Below are 20,827 nucleotides of genomic sequence, written 5' to 3'. Positions count from 1 at the left end.
ATTAATACATAGTTTCACCCACACATTGTACAGCCTGATAATTACCAAAGCATTTAGTGTGGAGGCAAGATCACCAGTTAGTCTGTGATTAGCTCATGTCAACCATGGCTGACTTGGAAATAAAGCTGGATCTTCTTGGTATAGTGCAATTATTTGTGAACCATTATTTATTTTCAAGTCTTTATTTACAGAATTGTAGAAGTCAAACAGATTTTTACCCTTAATTTCCATGGTATTTATATCACTACAGCTGTATTTATACAATAATAAGCCAGCATTTTTAACCACAGTTTGTGGTCTGTTTCACAAATAATTGTAAAATACTGTGTGATTAATTCATCACACTAAGCCAAAGCCTTCCCACCAAATTATATTTTAGCATGACGTGGGAACCAGGCCACTGGATTTTATTTGCTTTTAAAATTAGTTCTCATCTGTATGAGTCTGCCAAATAGTCAGACAAAACTGAAATAGCCTGTGGATGAATGAAATGGGGCATAATAAATCCTCATTAGATAGCAAACAGTATCTGCAATGAAATGTTGAGGTTGTCCCCACCCAGTTTAACGACCATTCTTAATCACAGCTTCTGTCAGCTTGGTAATGCAGCTCAGGCTTCACAATGGTGTGCATGGGGGTGCCCACTCTATATGAATAAAATGCTTTTCTTATACTTTCCCATAGATTTTCCCTACAATGCTATATAACTGTCAATAGCAAATCTCTGATTTTTCCAACCATACAGGTAAAGGTATGGTCAATAAACATGCTCCTATAGGGCAAAGCAAGGTGGAACACAAAAATCCTCATAGTTTATAGGCTTCAAACTTTATTTCCTTGATCAACTTCCCTCCCCTACTTCCTGGACACATACTATCAATTGTCTTGAGATTTGAGTAGATCAAATCTCTCTTCCCCAGCTCTTTTCTTTTTCCATTCACTTCCATAAAGTACATTTAATGTCTCAATTGCTCTTAACCGAACAGATACAGAATTGAGTGATTAGACAGCTGTTCTTAGCTTGATTCCTTTCAGATGTGTTGAACTTCTATTCCTATAATTCCTAAGCCATGCTGAAAAGTACTGTTTTTTTGAAGACAGTACTCAAATCCTCATTAATGGATTCACTTTTTACAAAACAGATGAAACAATCTTTTGAAGGTTTTGTATAAATAACATAATCTGCACATTTAATACCTGCTTGGGATGCTTTGAAGGCATTTGTGGTTGTAGTATTACTTATACGTCATGGGAAAAGAAGAATAGAACATCTAAAAAAGAAAATTTAAAAAATTAGAAACATTCAAGTACATATGTAAAACAACCTCCAGCAGAATTACAGCTGTGTGAAAAAAAGTACACCCTCTTTGAGTTCTATGGTTTTACGTATCAGGACATAATAAAAATCATCTGGTCCTTAGCAGTTCTCAAAAGTAAGTAAATACAACCTCAGATGAACAACAACACATGACATATTACACCATGTCATCATTTATTTTACAAAAAGAACCAGAATGGAGAAGCCATGTGTGAAAAACTAAGTACACCCTTACTGCTTCCATAGGTATGAAGAGGCTAAGTAGCAGCCAGGTGCTGCTAATCAAATGCCCTTGATCAACTGATCATCAGCAAGTGTGACTACCTCTATAAAAGCAGAAGTTTTAGGAATTTGCTGGTCTTGAGTATTGAGGTGTGTGTTAACACAATGCCAAAGAGTAAAAACACCAGCAATCATCTTAGAGAAGCAATTGTTGCTGCCCATCAGTCTGGGAAGGGTTATAAGGCCATTTCCAAACAATTTAAAGTCCATCATTCTACAGTGAGGAAGATTATTCATAAGTGGAAAACATTCGAGACAGTTGCCAATCTTCCCAGGAGTGGACATTCCAGCAAATTCACCCCAAGGTCAGACTGTGCAATGCTCAGAGAAATTGCAAAAAACCCAAGAGTTACATCTCAGACTCTACAGGCCTCAGTTAGCATGTTAAATGTTAATGTTCATGACAGTACAATTAGAAAAAGACTGAACAAGTATGGTTTGTTTGGAAGGATTGCCAGGAGAAAGCCTCTTCTCTCTAAAAAGAACATGGCAGCACAGCTTAGGTTTGCCAAGTTACATCTGAACAAATCACAAGACTTCTGGAACACTGTCCTTTGGACAGATGAGACCAAAGTGGAGATGTTTGGCCATGATGCACAGCGCCGCATTTGGCGAAAACCAAACACAGCATATCAGCACAAATATCTCCTACCAACTGTCAAGCACGGTGGTGGAGAGGTGATGATTTGGGCTTGTTTTGCAGCCACAGGACCTGGGTACCTTGCAGTCATTGAGTCGACCATGAACTCCTCTATATACCAAAGTATTACAGAATCAAATGTGAGGCCTTCTGTCCCACAGCTAAAGCTTGGCTGACACTGGGTCATGCAACAGGACAATGATCGCAAGCACACCTCCAAATCTACAACAGAATGGCTGAAAAAGAAAAGGATCAAGGTGTTGCAATGGCCCAGTCAAAGTCCAGAACTCAACCCGATTGAAATGCTGTGGCAGGACCTCAAGAGACCTACGCATAAACAAATGCCTGCAAACCTCAATGAACTGAAGCACTGTTGTAAAGAAGAGTGGGCCAAAATTCCTCCACAATGATGTGAAAGATTAATAAAGTCATACGGAAAATGATTACTTCAAGTTATTGCTGCTAAAGTTGGTTGTACAAGCTATTGAATCATTAGGTTTACTTAGTTTTTCACACATGGCTTCTCCATTTTGGTTTTCTTTTTGTAAAATAAATGATGGCATGGTGTAATATGTCATGTGTTGTTGTTCATCTGAGGTTGTATTTACCTCCTTTGAGAACTGCAAAGGATCAGATGATTTTTATTATGTCCTGATACGTAAAACCATAGAACTCAAAGAGGGTATACTTTCTTTTTCACACGACTGTACATGAAGCTTTTAGTAACTTGGAACTGAATTCCCTGTATGCCCTAGACGAATAATAGACATTGAATTACATAAAACAAAGGCATTGGGAGTGAAGGAAAAGAACTGGTAAATTTCTCAACTGGCAAATGAAACATCAACAACAAAGTAATATTTCTACTATTTATGAATCAAATCTTTATCATGGTCATAGACCAGCATATGTAAAAATATATACTGACTCTGATCTAACAAGTCAGTATTTTTTATGTTTCAACTTTACAACTTTAAGACAAAGGTGATTGAGGAAGAAATTAATAATTTTTAAATGATATCATTTTTCCAAAAACAGCACAATGCCTCGAAGCTGTCAGTCAATCTGCACCTTTAAATCTATGAAAACAAGAGAAGTTTCTGACCCTGATGGCTATCTATTGAGTGGTATAAAAAATAGATTAGGGTTTTGATCCTAAATCATTGGAGGTTTATAATAATGCTTTTTAAATACAATTTTTCCAATTTCCTTTAATGAGGCTTATAAAAGTCCAGTTCTGAAGATTGGTAAAGGTTCTATTGATTGTACAGACTACCCGCAATTTTCTTGTAAATGCTGATGCTAAGACTTCGACAATGACTCTAATATGAAACTACAGATTATGTAGTCTTCAATTTCTCTTCCTGCACAATCTGGTTTCATGAGAAAGGCAACAAGCCTCAAATGATATTAGATTACTAACTGCTATCTTAGATATATATTTAGGAAAAAATAGAGTTGGCAATGGTAATCTCATTAGACGCAGAAAAGGCGTTTAATATTTGGACATTTTTGGAGCAGATTTTGGCCAAGTATGGATTCCTTCTGTTTTTATTAATTGGATTAAAGTGAATTATTCTAATTCTTTGGACAAGGTTATTACAAATGGAAATACTTCCTCAATTAGCAATACATTGGAAGGAACTCGTCAGGAATGTCCTTTGTCTCTTCTTATTTTTTATTTTTATCAGGCAATTAAAGAATATTCTGGCAGAAAAGTCAATAGCCAGGTTGTTTATTATGCTTTATGGATAATTATGAATGTTCTATACCAAAATTTACTGATATGGTACAACTTAATTAACTGGGGTCTCTAATGTATCTATGGAAATTTGTAAAAATTGGGGGTTGTAAAAATTGATAAGTTATTAAGATATTTATGGGAAGGACAAACAGCCAGATTCTCTTTATCTAAATTATACTTTTCCCTGATTTTCAGTTTTATCATTGGGCATACATCTTAACTTCTATTTCTTCATGGAATTCATGTGATTAGGTAAAAAAAATAGTTATGGGCACAATTGTAAAGTTATTATGTAAACTCTCTGACATCACGGCAGAGATTGGTTCCTTTTTTATTCAAAATTCAACTCTATATCTTTCATTAAAGGCTGCAAAGCCTGTTTAGAACTAGAGCCTGGGATGGAAGTTTAGTGTTGACCATTATTTACACAATACAATATTATGACACTTAGGGATATTTATCTGTCACCAGCAGAGTAACAGGGCCAAATTCATAGTGGCAGGAGAAGCTGGCAAAAGAAAGATCTGAGTTCAAAAAAGGGACCTATCTGGCCCAAGGCTACAGAGACATTTTTTAAAAAAAAACTTCCAATGTATCTCTATGGAGAAGTCAGCTGGATAGTCACTTGGTATATTGCTAATTGTGTCATTCCAAAGCCCCTCCCTCCTAGTCACATCACCCAGAATGGACCTGCTTTTAAGGCATTGGAAAGACCTCCAATGGAGTTCTATGGTGTGCAGTTTTTTCCTCTCTTGTACTGGAATTTGTTGGTTCATAATGTTAATACTTTAGATCAGCTACTTGCTGAGATATTTTTTAAAATGTAGATTATTGCACAAGGAATTTAAGATTGCCTAAACCTGCAGACTGTCAGTGTTTTCAGTTAATATATCTTTTGATTCTACAATTAATTAGCAGCATCTAAAACTCCTGAATTACTATTAGCACTGAAATATTTCATTTTTGTTTTGTACCTTTGAGTCAGTGTTGACTCCTGGCCACTGCCTGGACAAGCCCCTGCAGTTTTCTTGGCCAGGTTTTTCAGAACCTGGTTTGCGCTTGCCTGCTTCTTCCCAGGGCTGAGAGAGACTGACCCACCTAAGGTCTCCCAGCTGGCTTCGTGCCTCAGGCGGGACTAGAACTCCCAGTCTCCCGGTCTCTAGCCTGGCGCCTTAACCACTACACCAGACTGGCTCTCGAAATATGTTTCAGACAATTCCAATTCCACCATATTGTAATAGACAGTTAAAGAATATTGTTAAATTGGATATTAGTTGCTTGGACCCAGTAACAAGTCTTTCAGAGCTCTGAATAATAAGGTTAGAGCAGGATTTGTCAAGCAGGGTTCCTGTGGAAGGTCACTAGGGGTTCCCTGGGAGATCATGATTTATTTTAAAAAATCTGTGATGGAATGGAATTATGAAGGCCAAACTCAGGGAGATAAACATTTTCTTAGCTCACCAGAACCGCGTGCGAGGAACAAGAGGATGAGACTGGCACCTCCCTGAGGAATTCACACTGTTGTGGCTGGAGGACTTTGGGAACTGGGGTTTGAGTCTGGGAAGACTGATGTCAGGCCTACCCCAAGGAACTCCAAGAGACAATGCCAATTCAGTCCAGCAATGTTTATTAGCTACAACCTCTAGCAAGAATCTTCCCAGACTAAAACCCCAGTTCCCAAAGTCCTCCAGCCACAACAGTGTGAATTCCTCAGGGAGGTGCCAGTCTCATCCTCTTGTTCCTCCCACACGGTTCTGGTGAGCTAAGAAAATGTTTATCTCTCTGAGCTTGGCCTTCATAATTCCATTCCATCACAAAATCAGAGACAAAAACCAAACAAAAACCCTCCAACCTCCAACACTGGGTTGGCCCTCTGGAGCGTGCGCGGACCCTGGGTGGGGGTGGGGATTGCAGTGTGTACAAGCGGGAGGTGAGCAAAGCATGAGCCAAGGAGTGAGGAGTGCATGCACGAGACAGAAACGCTGCCGGGGCCTCCATGCCGGGGCTCTCCTTGCCGGTGAGCGCCTGCCTTCCTGCAAGTGCAGCAGCCCAGGGGGCTCTGTCTAAGGGCAGGCACAGGAGATCCAGGGCTGGCCTGGCCCAGACAACAGCAGCAGCAGGAGCCACCCACAAAGGCGGGGGAGGAGGAGGGGGGGAAAGGCAAAAGTGGTGGTGAAGGCTTTGGCATCAGGGTGCCAAAATTTCAGGAGAGGTTGACGAGTCCAAATATTAAGGGGAGCGGTGCTGGAGGTTGCAAGGCATCGGCAGGTCTAGTTCTGCAAAGGGGTCCTAGGGAGAGGAGGTGGAAAGGTGGGGGAGGAGAAAGGAGAAGCTGGATTTGGAGAACGAGGTGCTGATGAAGCAGGGAAAGGGGAGGAGGCTGGCCAACCTGACTCAATGTGCCGGCATCATCTGCATCCCTGCGGTGCATTTTGCAGTTATCATTCATGACAGTTTGATATATCGCTCAAAAACTGTACACACCCTTCAAAGTAGCCCAAAATAGCCAAAAAGACCCACAACTTGCAAAGGCCAAAAATTTCCCACAACTGATCTCTAAAACTCAAGTTCAGCCCAGAACTGAGTATCGAGAATTGAGTGAAAAACAATCACAGGTTTCACATTAAGGAGGTAAATTTCATGCTTTATTTTTAGTTTAAGAGCACTGTTAATGCATATATACAGGCCTACACATGAAACAAATACAATAATTTTGTAACTTCTGCCCTTTATTTGAGCCTGAATGTGCAGGGGTTCCCCAAGGTCTGAAAAATATTTCAAGAGCTCCTCCAGGGACAAAAGGTTGAGAAAGGCTGGGTGCAATGAATAACAGTGAACAACAATGCATGAAGTAGGATGAGTACATTTAAAACGAGAAATTATATAGTACATAGGCACATTAAGGTGGGAAACTTTGGGTTCTTTTCCTCTTATTCATCTGGTGAAAAAAGGGGCTTTTAATCTAGCACGATGTCATGCCCTCCCCTCGGCTGTCCTTGGCCGATACAGGAAGTTCCCTTACCCAGAGAGACAAGGCCCCGTGACTCTGGACATGCAGAAACAACGGAGCACGTGGTTCTCCAGTGCCTGTACTACCTGAGACATTCGTACAAGCCTCATCTCACCATTATTGCATAAATACCCAGGGCGCACAGAACAATTTTACACCTCCCTGCTGCTTTCAGATACCAGCCTTGCTACATAATGTTGCCAGGTTCTGCGCAGCAGCGATTAAAATTCGTCAGATGATGACCTATGCCATAAACGAGACTTAATGAGCATATAGTTTGTCATACTAGAGAACTCAGTAGTTTGATATACTCTGCCATATACTAACCTTTATGCTCCCCCACAACCCCCTCATGCTCCTACTCCCCCTTTTTCAAAACCTTTTTTTTATAAACTCCAATGTATCTTTTATGCTTTTTAATTGACTGTACCCCACCCTTCTTATGCTGATCTATGACCATAATAAAGATTTGATTTGATTTGATGTAAAAAGGAGGAGCGTAGTCTCTTTTGTGAAGGAGGAGCAAACTGTGATTGCTGATTGTTTCAGACACAGTACTAGAGTTCTTATCAGTATGAGAACCATGCCTCCTTGTGTTTTGCTATTTGCAAGAATATTGAGAGAAAGCGTTGGAATAACCCATATTAACATATGAATGGTTAAACAGATTAAAGACCCTTAAGTAGGTTCCTTAAGATGCAATTAATTCAACTTTTTTTGTGTTTATTGGACGCCATAGATAGTTTTTAAAAAGGTTGGTTGCCAATTTCATGTTGGAAGTATAAAATGATGCAGGGGACACTTGTACATATCGTATGGGTTTGCTTCGCTATTGTTCTGGATATTGGTTTAATATCCATGCAAATGTGGTTTTTGACAGAGTAATAAGCTATGAATATGATTCTGAATAATATACTAAAAATGTGGAATCTATCATTATATTAAAAATGATGGGCCTATCAAGCATGGAACATAACAAAAAAAAAAGAACTTTACTTTTTTTCATAATGAAATTTTCATAATAAACTTTTCTAATCTTGGATTTATGGTATGTTGTTCTCTGCATATGAACGGACTATCAGCATAATGGAAGGATTTATCAAGATTTCTCCATGTGGCCAAGGTTAAGGCTGTACTTAAAAACTGAGCTGTTTTCTTATTGTTTGATCATTTTGTCCTTTTTTCTTTTAATCCCTTTTTCTGTTTTTTTTTTCTTTGTCTTTTTTGGGGGGGTATCCTTTTTTCCCTTTTTTCCTGGATATTAAGGAAATAAACATTTTTTAATAAATAGAACAAGTCAATTGCCTCTTTTCCCCACTATTACTTTTCTATTTCAATTGACATGAAGAACTGGTAGCGCCTCAACTGCTCTCACCCCCAAAGATACAGAACTACAGAACTGGTCAGCCTCGCCCAAGCTGAAGCCTTCCAGATGCATTTTACTTCAGTTCCTAGAATTCCTAAACCAACCTGATCAGGATTTACATAAAAGGAAGCCTAAACCATCAGGAGCATGCTAGGGCAAAGCTGTAACAGATTACATCACCAATACAAAAGCAAGCATTGCCTGAATCATGCCTGGATGACCAGAAATTTGTTAATCCCATAATATGTTTATTGCTTGTGGCAGGGGTAGGCATTGTGTTACAGATGGGGACCTCGGTTGGTTATGCCAAGATTCTTAAAGGACTGATATTCTTTAAGGTTCTTTTAATGAAAAAATCAATTTAATTTAATTCAATTTAATGAAAGGCTGATTCAATCCTGCAGAGTTGGCGCGCTCCAGGTTCTTTTGATTAAACTGTCATCTGTCAGGACCCCAGAAGTGCACTTTCTCTGTAGCAGCGCCTGTCCTGTGGAACAAGGTTCCCGCCCCACCCCAAGATCCAGATGGTTCCCACTCTGCTGCTGTTTAGAAGAGCCAGGAAGGCCTGGCTCTTCACCCAGGCCTCTGGCAAGGGAGAGTGAGGCCCCTCACTTCATTGTGCTTACCTTTATATTTTATATTTTATTGATTGGATTGTAATTTCTTTGATTGTTGTTGACAGTTGAGCAGCATACAAATTTAATAAATTATTATTATTATTATTAAGAATGGGAAGCTTGTGTACTACAACACAAACAATCAGTCTCTAACATCATCTTTGTTTATAGTGACCATATGTCCATTATAAAGGACAGTCCTTTATCTCAGAAAGCTGTCCTTTAGATTTAATTTTCAAAAACTCACTTTTCTCCTTTATTTTGGTCATTTAACTTTTACCTTACAAATCATACCACTTAATGCACAGTCTTTCACATGCATTTAAAAAATACGGAAATTGAATTGACTTTTTAAAATAAGTTTACATATACTGTTTGATTTTAGATTTTTTATTAGAATATGTGTCTTTGTAAAGCCTTTCTTGGTTTTGCTCTTGAATTTTCCTTTGTAAAGCAAAGTTATAAACCTAAAGAATTTTTTTTTTTTATCCTTATGAACCTCTTTCAGATTTGCCCCTCTTTTAGGTTTGTCCTTTATTTTTTCCAAGAAAAAAAGGTCACCATACCTTTATTAGAACATTTCCTGTAGACTCTACCCAGATTTTATAGACATTCTTAGAAAATAAAGATGGTGGAATGCCATCGGTTCAAATGCCACCTGTTCAAGGAAAAAAAAAATATGGAAGTGGTAAGAGCTCTATCAGAACGGTATATGCAGTCCACCTTCCCTTAAGCTCTCAGAGCAGAGAGATACAGATGTTGCATTATGTCACACCCCCATGGACGGGGCTTTATATGACTTTACATGGGGGCATGGCATAATGCAACATCTGCATCTCTTTGCTCTGAGAGCTTAAGGGAAGGTGGACTGCATATACTGTTCTGGTAGAGGTTTTAGATATCTCTTCCTGCAACCCCTGAGCACCAGGACCTGGATAGCTCCTAAAGGTAATGTACTATATGCAGTTGTCTGAAGTGTGACAGTCTGTGCGTTCAATTCCTGGTAGAGGGTTTGAACCCCGCAGAATAACATCTAGCTACCCGTGTCTGAAGAGTCCCAATAAGGATGAAAAGGGACACGTGGTGCCTCCTGGCGGTCAATGTAACTGGAGTAAAAAGAGATCATTCTCAGAGAGAAAGAAGGTAGCGGGGAGCAATTTAAGTGTTGTTTTCTGGCAAATAGGGTTTGTTTTTTTACTAGCAACATCCAGAAAGGCAGCTCTTAATGAGAATGCTTACAACACATTCTCTAAATTTTAAGTGTGCCCAGCAGCCCAGCAAGTTTTTTTTTTACCTTTGCCTTATGTTTTGCATTGTCATAATTCAATGAATACTATATACCCTTCCAATGGAAGCTGACTGACTGAATCCCATGGGCTCTAATATTGTCATAATATTCAATGCATCCCATATTTAATTTTTGATTTTCAAAAGTTGAATTCTGAATTTTAAGTTTTTTGTGTGTGTTTTTCCGTAAGTCAGTCAATGCTTTAGCGTGTGTGCTGTGTGCAAACGAGAAAACAATCCTTCCCCACAGATACACAAGGCACGATGCAAAAGCTGAAAGAACGGTGAATAGAGCAGCCATGCACTTTCCCTGGCCAACAAGTGGAGCCAGATGGGCCTTTCCTTGCTGAGATCTTCTTCCTGAGGGACCTGAAATACAGCCTCCCGGTGCCCTTGTGTGCTTGTTGCTGGACCAGCCCAAAAGGTTCTGCAATTCAGCTCTGTGGACGCAAAGCAGTCACGATCTGCCTCCTCACTGGGTAGCTCTGCAAGTAAACCAGGTTAAGAGTAACCATCAATAACTCCATGAAAAAGTGTAATATCATGCACGTTTCTCCATCTTCTCAGCTTCTTGTTGTATTGTTTTCCGTTGCATTCATATGCATAGATTCTATTTTATGCATTTATTTAATGTCTATTTATATTGCAATCTGATATTTTAAAACATCTCAAGCAGTGCACATGTTGGGGGAAAGTATCAAAACACAACAAATGTCTGTATTTTATTCATACTGGAAATTAATATAAAGCATTGAGAAATGGTGGCTTGGGTTCAGACAGCTCATGAAGCCAAGGTTTGTTATCCATAGCTCATAAAACAACCATGGCTTGTCAGTTCCAACACAGCATTAAACACTTCCTTAAGCAACAATTGCAGAAATGTCTAAACCAAATATGGCTTCTATAAGGCAAGATTTAAACAAGTCATGTGCCAGCCATTGCATTATGTCAGGTTTTCAAATGGGATATATATCTTTAAAAAATCCCCTCTCAACATTATGGGTGGTATGTGTCTTCCTCAGTCTCAGGTGCTGTACCAGAGGCCTGGGAGTTTGAGGGTTCTGTGCAGTATCTTGGCTGTTCCTAGCACTGCACTCTTCTGCACAGAGAGCTCTGATGTTGTTCCTGGGATCTGTTGGAGCCATTCTCCCAGCTTTGGAGTCATGGCCCCAAGTGCTCCTACAACCACTGGGGCCACTTTGGCCTTTACTTTCCACATCCTCTCTAGTTCCTCCTTCAGGCCCTGGTACTTCTCCAGCTTCTCATACTCCTTCCTGATGTTGCTGTCCCTCAGCACGACTACATCTATCACCACCACTGCCTTCTGGTCCTTGTCTACTACCATGATGTCTGCTTGATTGGCCAGTACCTGCTGTCCATCTGGTAATGGAGGTCCCACAGGATCTTTGCCCAAAATCTCCCATCTGGATTTGGGAGGGACTAGCCCATGCACTGTGTCACATCCTGTACATAATGCCAGCTACTTGGTTGTGCTGTTTAGTGTGTGCTGTTCCTGCCTGCATCTTACACCCTGCCACTATGTGTTGGACTGTCTCTGAGGCCTCTCTGCATTGTCTGCACCTTGGATCATGTCCAGTGTGGTAGATCCCTGCTTCTATGGATCTGGTGCCTAGTGACTGTGTGCTGCTACGACGAGTGCCTCAGTGCTGTCTTTAGTCCAGCCCTTTCCAGCCACTGGTAGGATTTCCCAATGACAGCCACCTCAGCTATCTGTCAGTGGTACATCCCATGCAGGCTGTTGCCTTGCCATGGAACTTCAACTTCCTCCCATGTCTGTTGCTGCCTCAGGCGTTCTCTCAGCAGCTCATCTTTGGGTGCCATCTTACTGATGTACTCCTGGATGCTCTGGGTTTCATCCAGGACAGTGGCTTTGACACTCACCAGACCTCGTCCACCCTCTTTCCAGCTGAAGTACAGTCTCTGGATGTTGGACCTGGGATGGAAACCTCCATATATTGTGAGGAGCTTCTGGGTCTTCACATCGGCAGCCTCCATGTCCTCCTTTGGCCAGCTCACTATACCAGCAAGGTATCTGATGACTGGCAGGGCATAGATGTTGATGGCATGGATCTTGTTCTTCCCATTGAGCTGGCTCTTCAGGACCTATCTTATCCTTTGGTGGTACTTGGATGTTGCTGTCTTCCTTGCCTCCTCATCATGGTTCCCATGTGCCTGTGGGATACCAAGGTACTCTCTACTACCATCTGGCCACACTTCTTCTGTCCAAATGACATCCCAATATCCTCACTCTAGATCTGTGTTAGGTGGATCAGAGTTAGGTCTTGTTCACTCTTAGCATACAGCTTGATGTCATCCATGTAGAGGAGGTGGCTGATGGTAGTTCCACTCTTGAACTTGTATCCATATCCAGTCCTTGTGATTATCTGGCTGAGGGGGTTCAAGCCTACGCAAAACAGCAGCAGGGACAGTACATCACCTTGGTATATGCTGCACTTGGTCACTTTTGTGAGCTGTCTTGAGTTTATTTCCAGTGTTGTCTTTCACTGAGCTCTTGAGGAAGGTCCTTAGTGTCCTGTTGACTTTGTATAGCACCAGGCATTCACAGTTCCATGTGTGTGGCATTGAGTTATAGGCTTTCCTGTAGTCAATCCAGGCTGGGCTCAGGTTGGTCTGCCTAGACCGTGAGTCTCTGGCAACTGCTCGATCTATGAGCAACTGGTGTTTTGGGCCTCTGGTATTGTTCCCAATGCCCTTCTGAGCTGTGCTCATGTACTGGCCCATATGGTCCCATAGCTTGGCAACTATGATGCCTGATAGGACTTTTCATGTTGTGGGGAGACAGGTTATTGGCCAGTAGTTAGACGGTGCTGTTCCCTTGTGGGGGTCTTTCATGATCAGCACTGTTCTTCCTTGTGTTAGCCAGTCTGGGTGGGACCTTGCTGCTAGCAGCTGTTTCATCTATGCTGCTAGGCATTTGTGCACTGCTGTTAGTTTCTTTAGCCAGTAGGTGTGGATCATGTCTGAGCCAGATGCTGTCCAGCTCTTCTTGTTCTTGATCTGCTGTTGGATGTCTGCTACTGTGATGGTGACTGGTTCCTGTTCTGGGAGATTGCTGTGATCTGTTCTCACGTCTTGCAGCTGCTTTGCACTGGTGTTATATATTCTTCTAGTGGCTTTGATAAGGCAAGATTTAAACTAGTCACTGTTGAGTTTCTGCTGTTGGTGGCTTTGCTGTTACTGTGTTGTTCCACTGCAGTTGGGAGTACACCTCAGATAGTTCTTTGGAGAACAGGGCATTTATCTTCTTGGCCTCTGCTTCTCTAGTGTATCTCCCTAGCCTGGTAGCCAGTGCTGCGAGCCTTTGTTTAGCAGTCTCTAGGGCTTCAGATGGAGTCAGGTCTTCTTGAGCCTGGGATGTAATGTGCAGTTGGTCTATCTCAAGTTGTGAGAGCAGCTTCCTCTTCACTATGCTGATGTGTTGGGTAACTAGCTGTTTTTCAGTTAGCGTGGATGTACAGTAGGTCTTCTATCCATCTATAGTTCCCTCATATGTTGCATATATCCCCTCTCATTAGGTCTACTGTTATAGTAGCATTCCATCAATTCCAGGTTCTCCTATCTTGTCCATGTATGGTTTGTCCCAGTACCCCACATTGTCAGACTGTCCTGGTTCCCGAACATTTAGCGCAGACCTTGTAAATCCAGGCAACATCCAAGCAGGCATAACTCTCTTAATTTGTGTCACTCTCATATCTGAGGTTGGCAGGCGAAGTGCTAGGGGGCCTTTGCCTAAGAACAACTACTGGTAAGGTAGGTACCAGCCAAGATTTGAACCCTGGTCTCCCGTGTCAAAGGGTGGTACCCTAACTACTATGCTATCCAGCAGCTCTATCCACTACACTTCCTTAAACAAGGATTGCAGAAATGTCTAAACCAAACAGTGGCTTTGATAAGGCAAGATTTAAACTAGTTATGTGCCAGCCATTGCATTATATCAGGTTTTCAAATGGGATACACAAACACACACACACACACACACATTTTACATGAATTCCTGTTTGACTCTTGCTAGCATTTTAAAATATGGTAAAGAAATAAAAAAAAAGAAGACAAAGAACTACATTCTCATCTACATGCCATTGGGTAACTCCAATGAGATTTCTGGTTGATTTCCTTACCCCATTGACATAAATGAGTTTAAAATAGACATGATCATGAAACTGTTTAGATGACTTCAGTATGCCATTGTTCTCAGCAATACTATACCCAAAATAATTCTTGATGAGCTCATACTCTAAATAGAGGAGCCAAAGGGGAACTCTTAAATAAAAATTAACCCACGTTTGTCATCTGCAAGCCACATTAGATTCCCTCCCCTGCTCTCCCATCTCAGATTAAACTTGTGGAAGAACTGAATCCAAGTACTTTAACACAAACATCTGTTTCTAAGGATTAAACATTTTTATATTTGTATTATTGATGCACAAACAATGGAGAAATCATGCTTTTGTATAGCAGGATGTAGTGAGGGGAGAAAGGTTAGATGCCAGTTTTTTCTTTGGGTGCCACATTGAAAGACTTCCTCCACCCATCCACCCACCCCTCAGACACACAGACACACCGCACCATCCATACTCTCTTTCAACCCAATCTTAAACTTACTTTCTGGGGCTATGTGCTGGCACACTGAGCACAAACTGTTCTTTCATGTAAAAAATAAAGGTCTGGAAAAGTTGTTGCTGGTCAGTAATGATGAATGATAATGACTTTGTACTTGTGTCACAACAGGACCCTGGGCAGGGTAGGGATGGCTTGTGTTAATGTAGTTAACATGTAGGAAGCAAATGGAAGAACAGGGCATATTAATACTGCTTTTTCTTAAATATTCCCTTATGTCTTTGATGGATGTTTTTTTTCTGTTTACTGCCGGTCTTTTTCCCTGGCACATTTGCTTTGCAGAAAGGTGGACAATTATGAGTCCATCCTATCACGTCTTCATGATGCTGCAAATTATTTTTACACACACACAAAGTATCTATTTTATATACAGTATTCCCAGCCATACATGATTTATCCATTTTGAGCTGAGAACCGCCTCACAAAATCCAAAGAAATACAAAACCTAAAGGATGGTTGAGTTCAGAACCATTTTTTAGTTTGAAAAGTGTGGATCACATCAATTACTTAAAAATAGTCAGTCAAGGTTCAGCTCAGGTTTCATTATGGAAAATGCTTTAATTACAATAGTTAATAATCTGTGTCTAAAGACAGACTGGGAAATATAATCCAGATGAATGTATTGTCTTCCCCATGGCTGCATACAGAAGTCATAATGTGGCTTGTTGTGTTTTGATTTAGTAAGCTGGGTAAACTGAATTAATTTCGGCTTATTCAATTAACCATGTCTAAAGTATGATTTATAACGTTACGTAAACCCATTTCTAATACTCTGTAGGCCATTGTATTATACAGAAGGTGCCTTCCCCAGAGGCAAAGAACATGAAGCCTTCAGATTTACTGAAGGCCACCTCTCAGCCCTTCCAGCTGGCCTGGCAAATGAAAGCTGTGGGGTACTACAGCTCAACAGCATCTGAAGGGCCAGAGGTTCTCCACCCCTTCTGTACATCCAAACATAAAGGTAGAAAGAAGAGACTGTGACTAATACATTTCAACAGACTAGAAATGTGGTCCACAAAACACAGATATCAGGAGATAGACAGCTGTAAACCTTTCACTCTGAACTGTCAATATATCAAAGACAAATTTTTGGGGATGTGCAGCAAGAGAGAACTTATGTAAAAAAGGTATGGATAGAATGGGGCCTGTGCACAAAAGGAAATAGAAATTTAGTGATGGAAATTCCGGTCCCAATTGTGGTTGTAAGTCGAGGACTACCTGTAATTGCCAGATATACAGCATAGCATGTGAGAACACACTTTTTTCCTCTAACATGCACATGTGCACACACACACACACACACTGGAGTAGGGGGAAGATGCCTAGCGAAGTGCCCCTGGAAGATAAATGGTAGCAATGGAACCTAACAAGCTGCTTCACCAAATCAGGAGGAGGGGCCACATGTGAAGATTCAGAGGGCTTCTGGGAGAGGTGGTTGTGACCTCCAGCCTTCTACCCGTTTAACCATTCTGCTAGCTTGCCTTCTCAGACCTGGGTGCACCTTTCAAATTTGTGACTTCAGCTCCCAAAATCTGCCTAGCTAGCAATGTTGACAATTCTGGATATTAAATTCCACATGTCTGGAAGGTCATCTAGGTTGAGGATGGTTGGTGTATGAAGAGGTTGATGTCCCTTAATGGCTATCTTATCATTTGAAGAGTTGGTAGGCTTAGGTGTTACTCTCAGGGGCTCTAACTGGCCATAAAGGTCAATTGTTAGTTTTAGAGGATAATATCTGGCATGAAGAAAAGAAGAAGTCATCTTTTTTCCCCTGGAGACTTTCCAATGGAAAATCTTAAAAGAGTTGATGAAAACCCTCCTCTTTATTTCTGTGACTGTTATTGTGACTGGGAAGACAGAAAATACAACCAGCTTCATCAAATGAACTTGAGCCCCCAACAGGGAAAATCCAGAAAGATTCTGGCTTCATAGTCTACATTCGTATCATAAATAATGGAACTAAATGGGTGCACTCACAATGTAGAAAGGTAACAGCAAACATTCATGCTTGCATGAAAATAGTTTGAGCTAGCCAAGAGGAGGACTTTCAGTCCTGTTTGATGGTCCTCATAATCTTTGCACCACTGTAGAGACTGACAGGCATCGGTCCATTCTGTCTTACTTTATTTTTGCTTGGGAAATGTGGCATTCCTTAAAAACGAGTTCTTCAGCCAGAAGTTAGAGTCAGGAATTCCTGAAAGACAGCAATACCAACAAGCTCAGTCGACATGCAATAATATCATTTCATGTGGAGTGCACATGTGAACAGAAAGAGCATCCTAAAAGGCATCCCTGAAATCTTGGTAAAATTCAGCAAACTCTCAGCAGACAGGTCAATATGAATCAACAAATCCCAGTAAGCAGATCAAATAGCATAAGCAATGTTCTGAAAGCACCAGTCTAGCTCATACACTATGAATTATTGCCATTTTTAAATTTTCCATGGCACGAAATGTAAGTATTCTGCTTTGTTCAACTAATCTTGCTAAATTCCACTACAGCTGCCTCGGTAGCCTGGAAAGATAAACTTTATCAATTAATTCAAATCTAGTCACACTTCGGGGCGTGGTCTTTACAAAACAGGCAAAAATCAGGTTAAAAGAAAGAATATAGATGGTTTTCAGTGAATAACACAGAACCACTGATCTAGAAGATAAGTAATGTGAAGCAATTTTCAGAGGGAATTTGATAAGAACTAACTTGATAAAATATCACGTATTTATACACAAATTAGCTGGTGAAATCTAGGTGATCTTCTGCTTGGAGAAGAACATAAGGGTCACTTATGTTGAAAATATGAAGTATATCAAATTATATGAAGGATAACAAGGATTTTAAATCTGTATCTAGTTAAGTGAAGTTCATACTTGTCAGTATGGTTTTAGCAGAATCATAATTTCCACCTGCAATTTAAGATGCAGTTCACATATTCTGGACTTCTGGAGGAAGAAATGGTGGACTGAAGACGGCGGAGCCGATGATAGCAGTAAAGAACGAAGAGACGGCAAGTAGATCGGTACTTCGAACCTCTTCAGATAAAGGAGTGGACGGGAGATTGTCCACAAGTGCTCCAGACAGTTGCTTCTTCTGAGGAGATGGCAGGTCAGTGGTCTCTGGTGGGTTTTGAGCACTGGGAGATGAGGGAATAGCCATCTTGCTCAAGCTGCAGTCGGTGCCTTTGAAAGGACACTAAATTCACATACTTCCTTTTCTAATCACATTCGGAAATTGCTTATTAACTACTTTTCAGCTATTAGAAACTTTTGAATCGAAAAGCCTGAAAACATTGGGTGAGTCTGCCTTAATGAAAGAAAATTCTAACTATAAGCTTAAGAACTTAAAAAAAAATTTTTTTAAATAAACAGCAAAAGATTGATTAAAACTTTGGTTTTAGAAAACTACAAATGGACTAAGGGTCCAGATAAATTTGAAATAAGATTTTGGAATTAATTATAAAAAATCCTTCCTGTGGGAAAACACATTTGTTTTTAATTAAAATAATAATAATAAGATTTTAAAAATTGGGCACTAGAGGGAACTAAAGATTTCAACTAAAGGAGAAGAACACATAAACTTGACTAACAGTTACAGAATGGCACAAAATATTCTAACACTGGAAATATCGAACAATATTTTCAAAAAATGGAGTCAGACATTAATATTAACAATGTCAACAGTAATATCTGCCTCTATGGATAGACTGTGTCTAAAAGATGTTATGGAAGAAGAATAGGTTTTACCTGACAAGACAGAGACTGAGTCGAAAGTGAACATACAAATGACAGGCTATAAGAATGACACAGAAAAATATGTTACACTGGACATACAAAAGAAACTGGCTGATGTTTTAATAATTAAAAGGGACATACAAACAATAAACCAAGAGAGCGACCTGGATAATTTTTCTATATTGGATTTACAAAAGAGACTTGTTAAAGCTTTGAAGAATCTCATGAGAAGGGACAAAGAAGAAATGAAAAGAAATCAAGTTCTACGACATTATGTGAATGGACTAAAGATTAAGATCGTTAAAAGTAAAAGGAATGAATATAAGGTTGGTTTATTTGATCAAGGTTAAAATAGAGATGTTGTTATTTCTGGTAGCCCTTAATGGACTTTGCTGACACCAGGACTGAAATGACAATGCTTTATGAATTTGTTTATAGATAAAAGATGGGATATGGGAAGAAGAGATCATTTATTGTAATTTAAGAGGAGGTGATAAAGTTACTAAAATTGTTTATACTTGTGATGAAGGTTGGGAGCCATTCTTTGATTAGGCCAGTATTTTTTATTAGGTCAACTCAAAATTACCCCCTTCCCTAAAATGCAAATTTCTGAGTCCCAAACCTCAATTTGTCTGCCAGGGGGACCTGGAAATCTCAGGCATGTGAATGTTATAGAGAGGTTAGTAAGAATATTGAATTGATATAGCTTTCAGAATTACTGTTATTAAATAGCTACATTTGTTTTTTTCTATAATGACAGCCTTGTGTTTATATTAAGATATTTTATCCCAATATTTTTCACTTTCACTAAGGCTATTTTAGGTAGTAGGTGAGTTATGACCATGGTTCAGCAACCATTTGAAGTTATAACGCTACTGAAAAAAGTGACTTTACGACTGGTGCCTGAAGTTAGTTGTTGCAGCACTCCCACGGTCACGTGATCACAATCTGGGCACTTTGCAATCTGTTCGCACTTACAACCAGTTACCAAGCACCCTACAATCACCTGATCGCCATTTGCAACCTTCCCACAACCAAAGTCAATGGGGAACCCACCAGGCGAAGTTGCAAATCACTTAGGTAAGTCTCCCCCACCCACCCAGCTTTTCTTCGCTTGCTCACATGCACCATACCCTCCTTCCCCCCTTCGCTCGCTCACATGCACCAGCGCCTTCCTTCCCCCTTCACTTGCTCACATGTGCTGCACTGTGCTGTGGCTCTGGGGCTTTGCAGAAGGCTTTGCAGGAGGAAGGAGAAAGCCTCATGAACGGCCAGCAGCTTCCAACATAAGCTGCAGAGTGCCTCCCCGGAGAGTCCTTCAGCACCCAGAAGTGCCCCTGGAGAGTCCTTGAGTGACAAAGGAGGGAGGGAGAGTGTGGTGCATGCATGCGAGTGAGCGAAGGGGGAAGGAGGGAGCTGGTGAGTGACAGCAAATCAGCTAAGGGGGAAGGAGGGCCAAGAAGCCCCTGAACCACAGTGTGGCAAGTAGCCCTAGAGCCACGTAGTTCTGGGGCTGCTTGTTCCCTGCAAGGCAGGGTGCTGGGCAGCCAAAAGGTCAGAGATGAGGGGGAGACAGGCAGGTGGGGGAAGTTGGAGGCAGTCTGTTACCTTACTGAGGCTTGGGGCTGGGAAGGACCAAGCCCGGAATGGCTTAGATTGGAGTAGGTCCTTGGCTAATGACAGGTGCAATTTGCTTAATGATGGCAATAGGGAGTGCCAGGATTGCCATTGCTAAGCAATGTGGTCACGTGATGTCTCACTTTTCGACTGCATTGCTTAGCAATGGAAATTCCAGTCCCAATTGTGGTTGTAAATCGAGGACTACCTGTAGATCTATGCTGCAAAAATACGGTCAACTAGAGGATAATAGATAGGTAGATATCGAGAGAGAGATCGAGAGATCAGTTTTGGTTGCTATTTAGTGGTCATCTGGTAGCTGTAATGTGGGCAAACAAGAGTTTATTTGATTTTGCTGATAAAAAACAGTAATGGCAAGGCTGTAAATTTATATGAAGAAATTATGAAACCAACTTAACTCTTTTGCCTCCCATGTTTCCTCTCAAATTCATCTTTCTTACACAGCTTCCCTCTCCAAGGCTAAAATACAGGTAATCTTTGTTTGGCAACCACAACTGGGACCAGCAACTTGGTCATTAAGCAAAGCAGTCACTAAGTG

The 20,827-nt window shown here is 40.7% G+C and overlaps 1 long non-coding RNA gene across 1 annotated transcript; it reads right to left on the bottom strand.

Moving 5' to 3' along the window:
* Positions 1-9,960: 9,960 nt before the first annotated feature.
* LOC148216530 (uncharacterized) lies at positions 9,961-20,014 on the bottom strand. Its single transcript, XR_015795229.1, has 3 exons — positions 19,848-20,014; positions 16,901-17,117; positions 9,961-10,749 (listed from the first exon to the last, which is right to left on the bottom strand). It is a non-coding gene; the product is annotated as an uncharacterized LOC148216530 (long non-coding RNA).
* Between the last annotated feature and the right edge of the window lie 813 nt (positions 20,015-20,827).

Source organism: Python bivittatus, unplaced genomic scaffold (genome assembly GCF_059951505.1).
Source record: "Python bivittatus isolate LINGU-HERP-01145 unplaced genomic scaffold, Pbiv_v1 ctg000200_np1212, whole genome shotgun sequence".
NCBI lineage: Eukaryota > Metazoa > Chordata > Lepidosauria > Squamata > Pythonidae > Python > Python bivittatus.
This window is presented reverse-complemented; position numbering and strand designations above follow the sequence as displayed.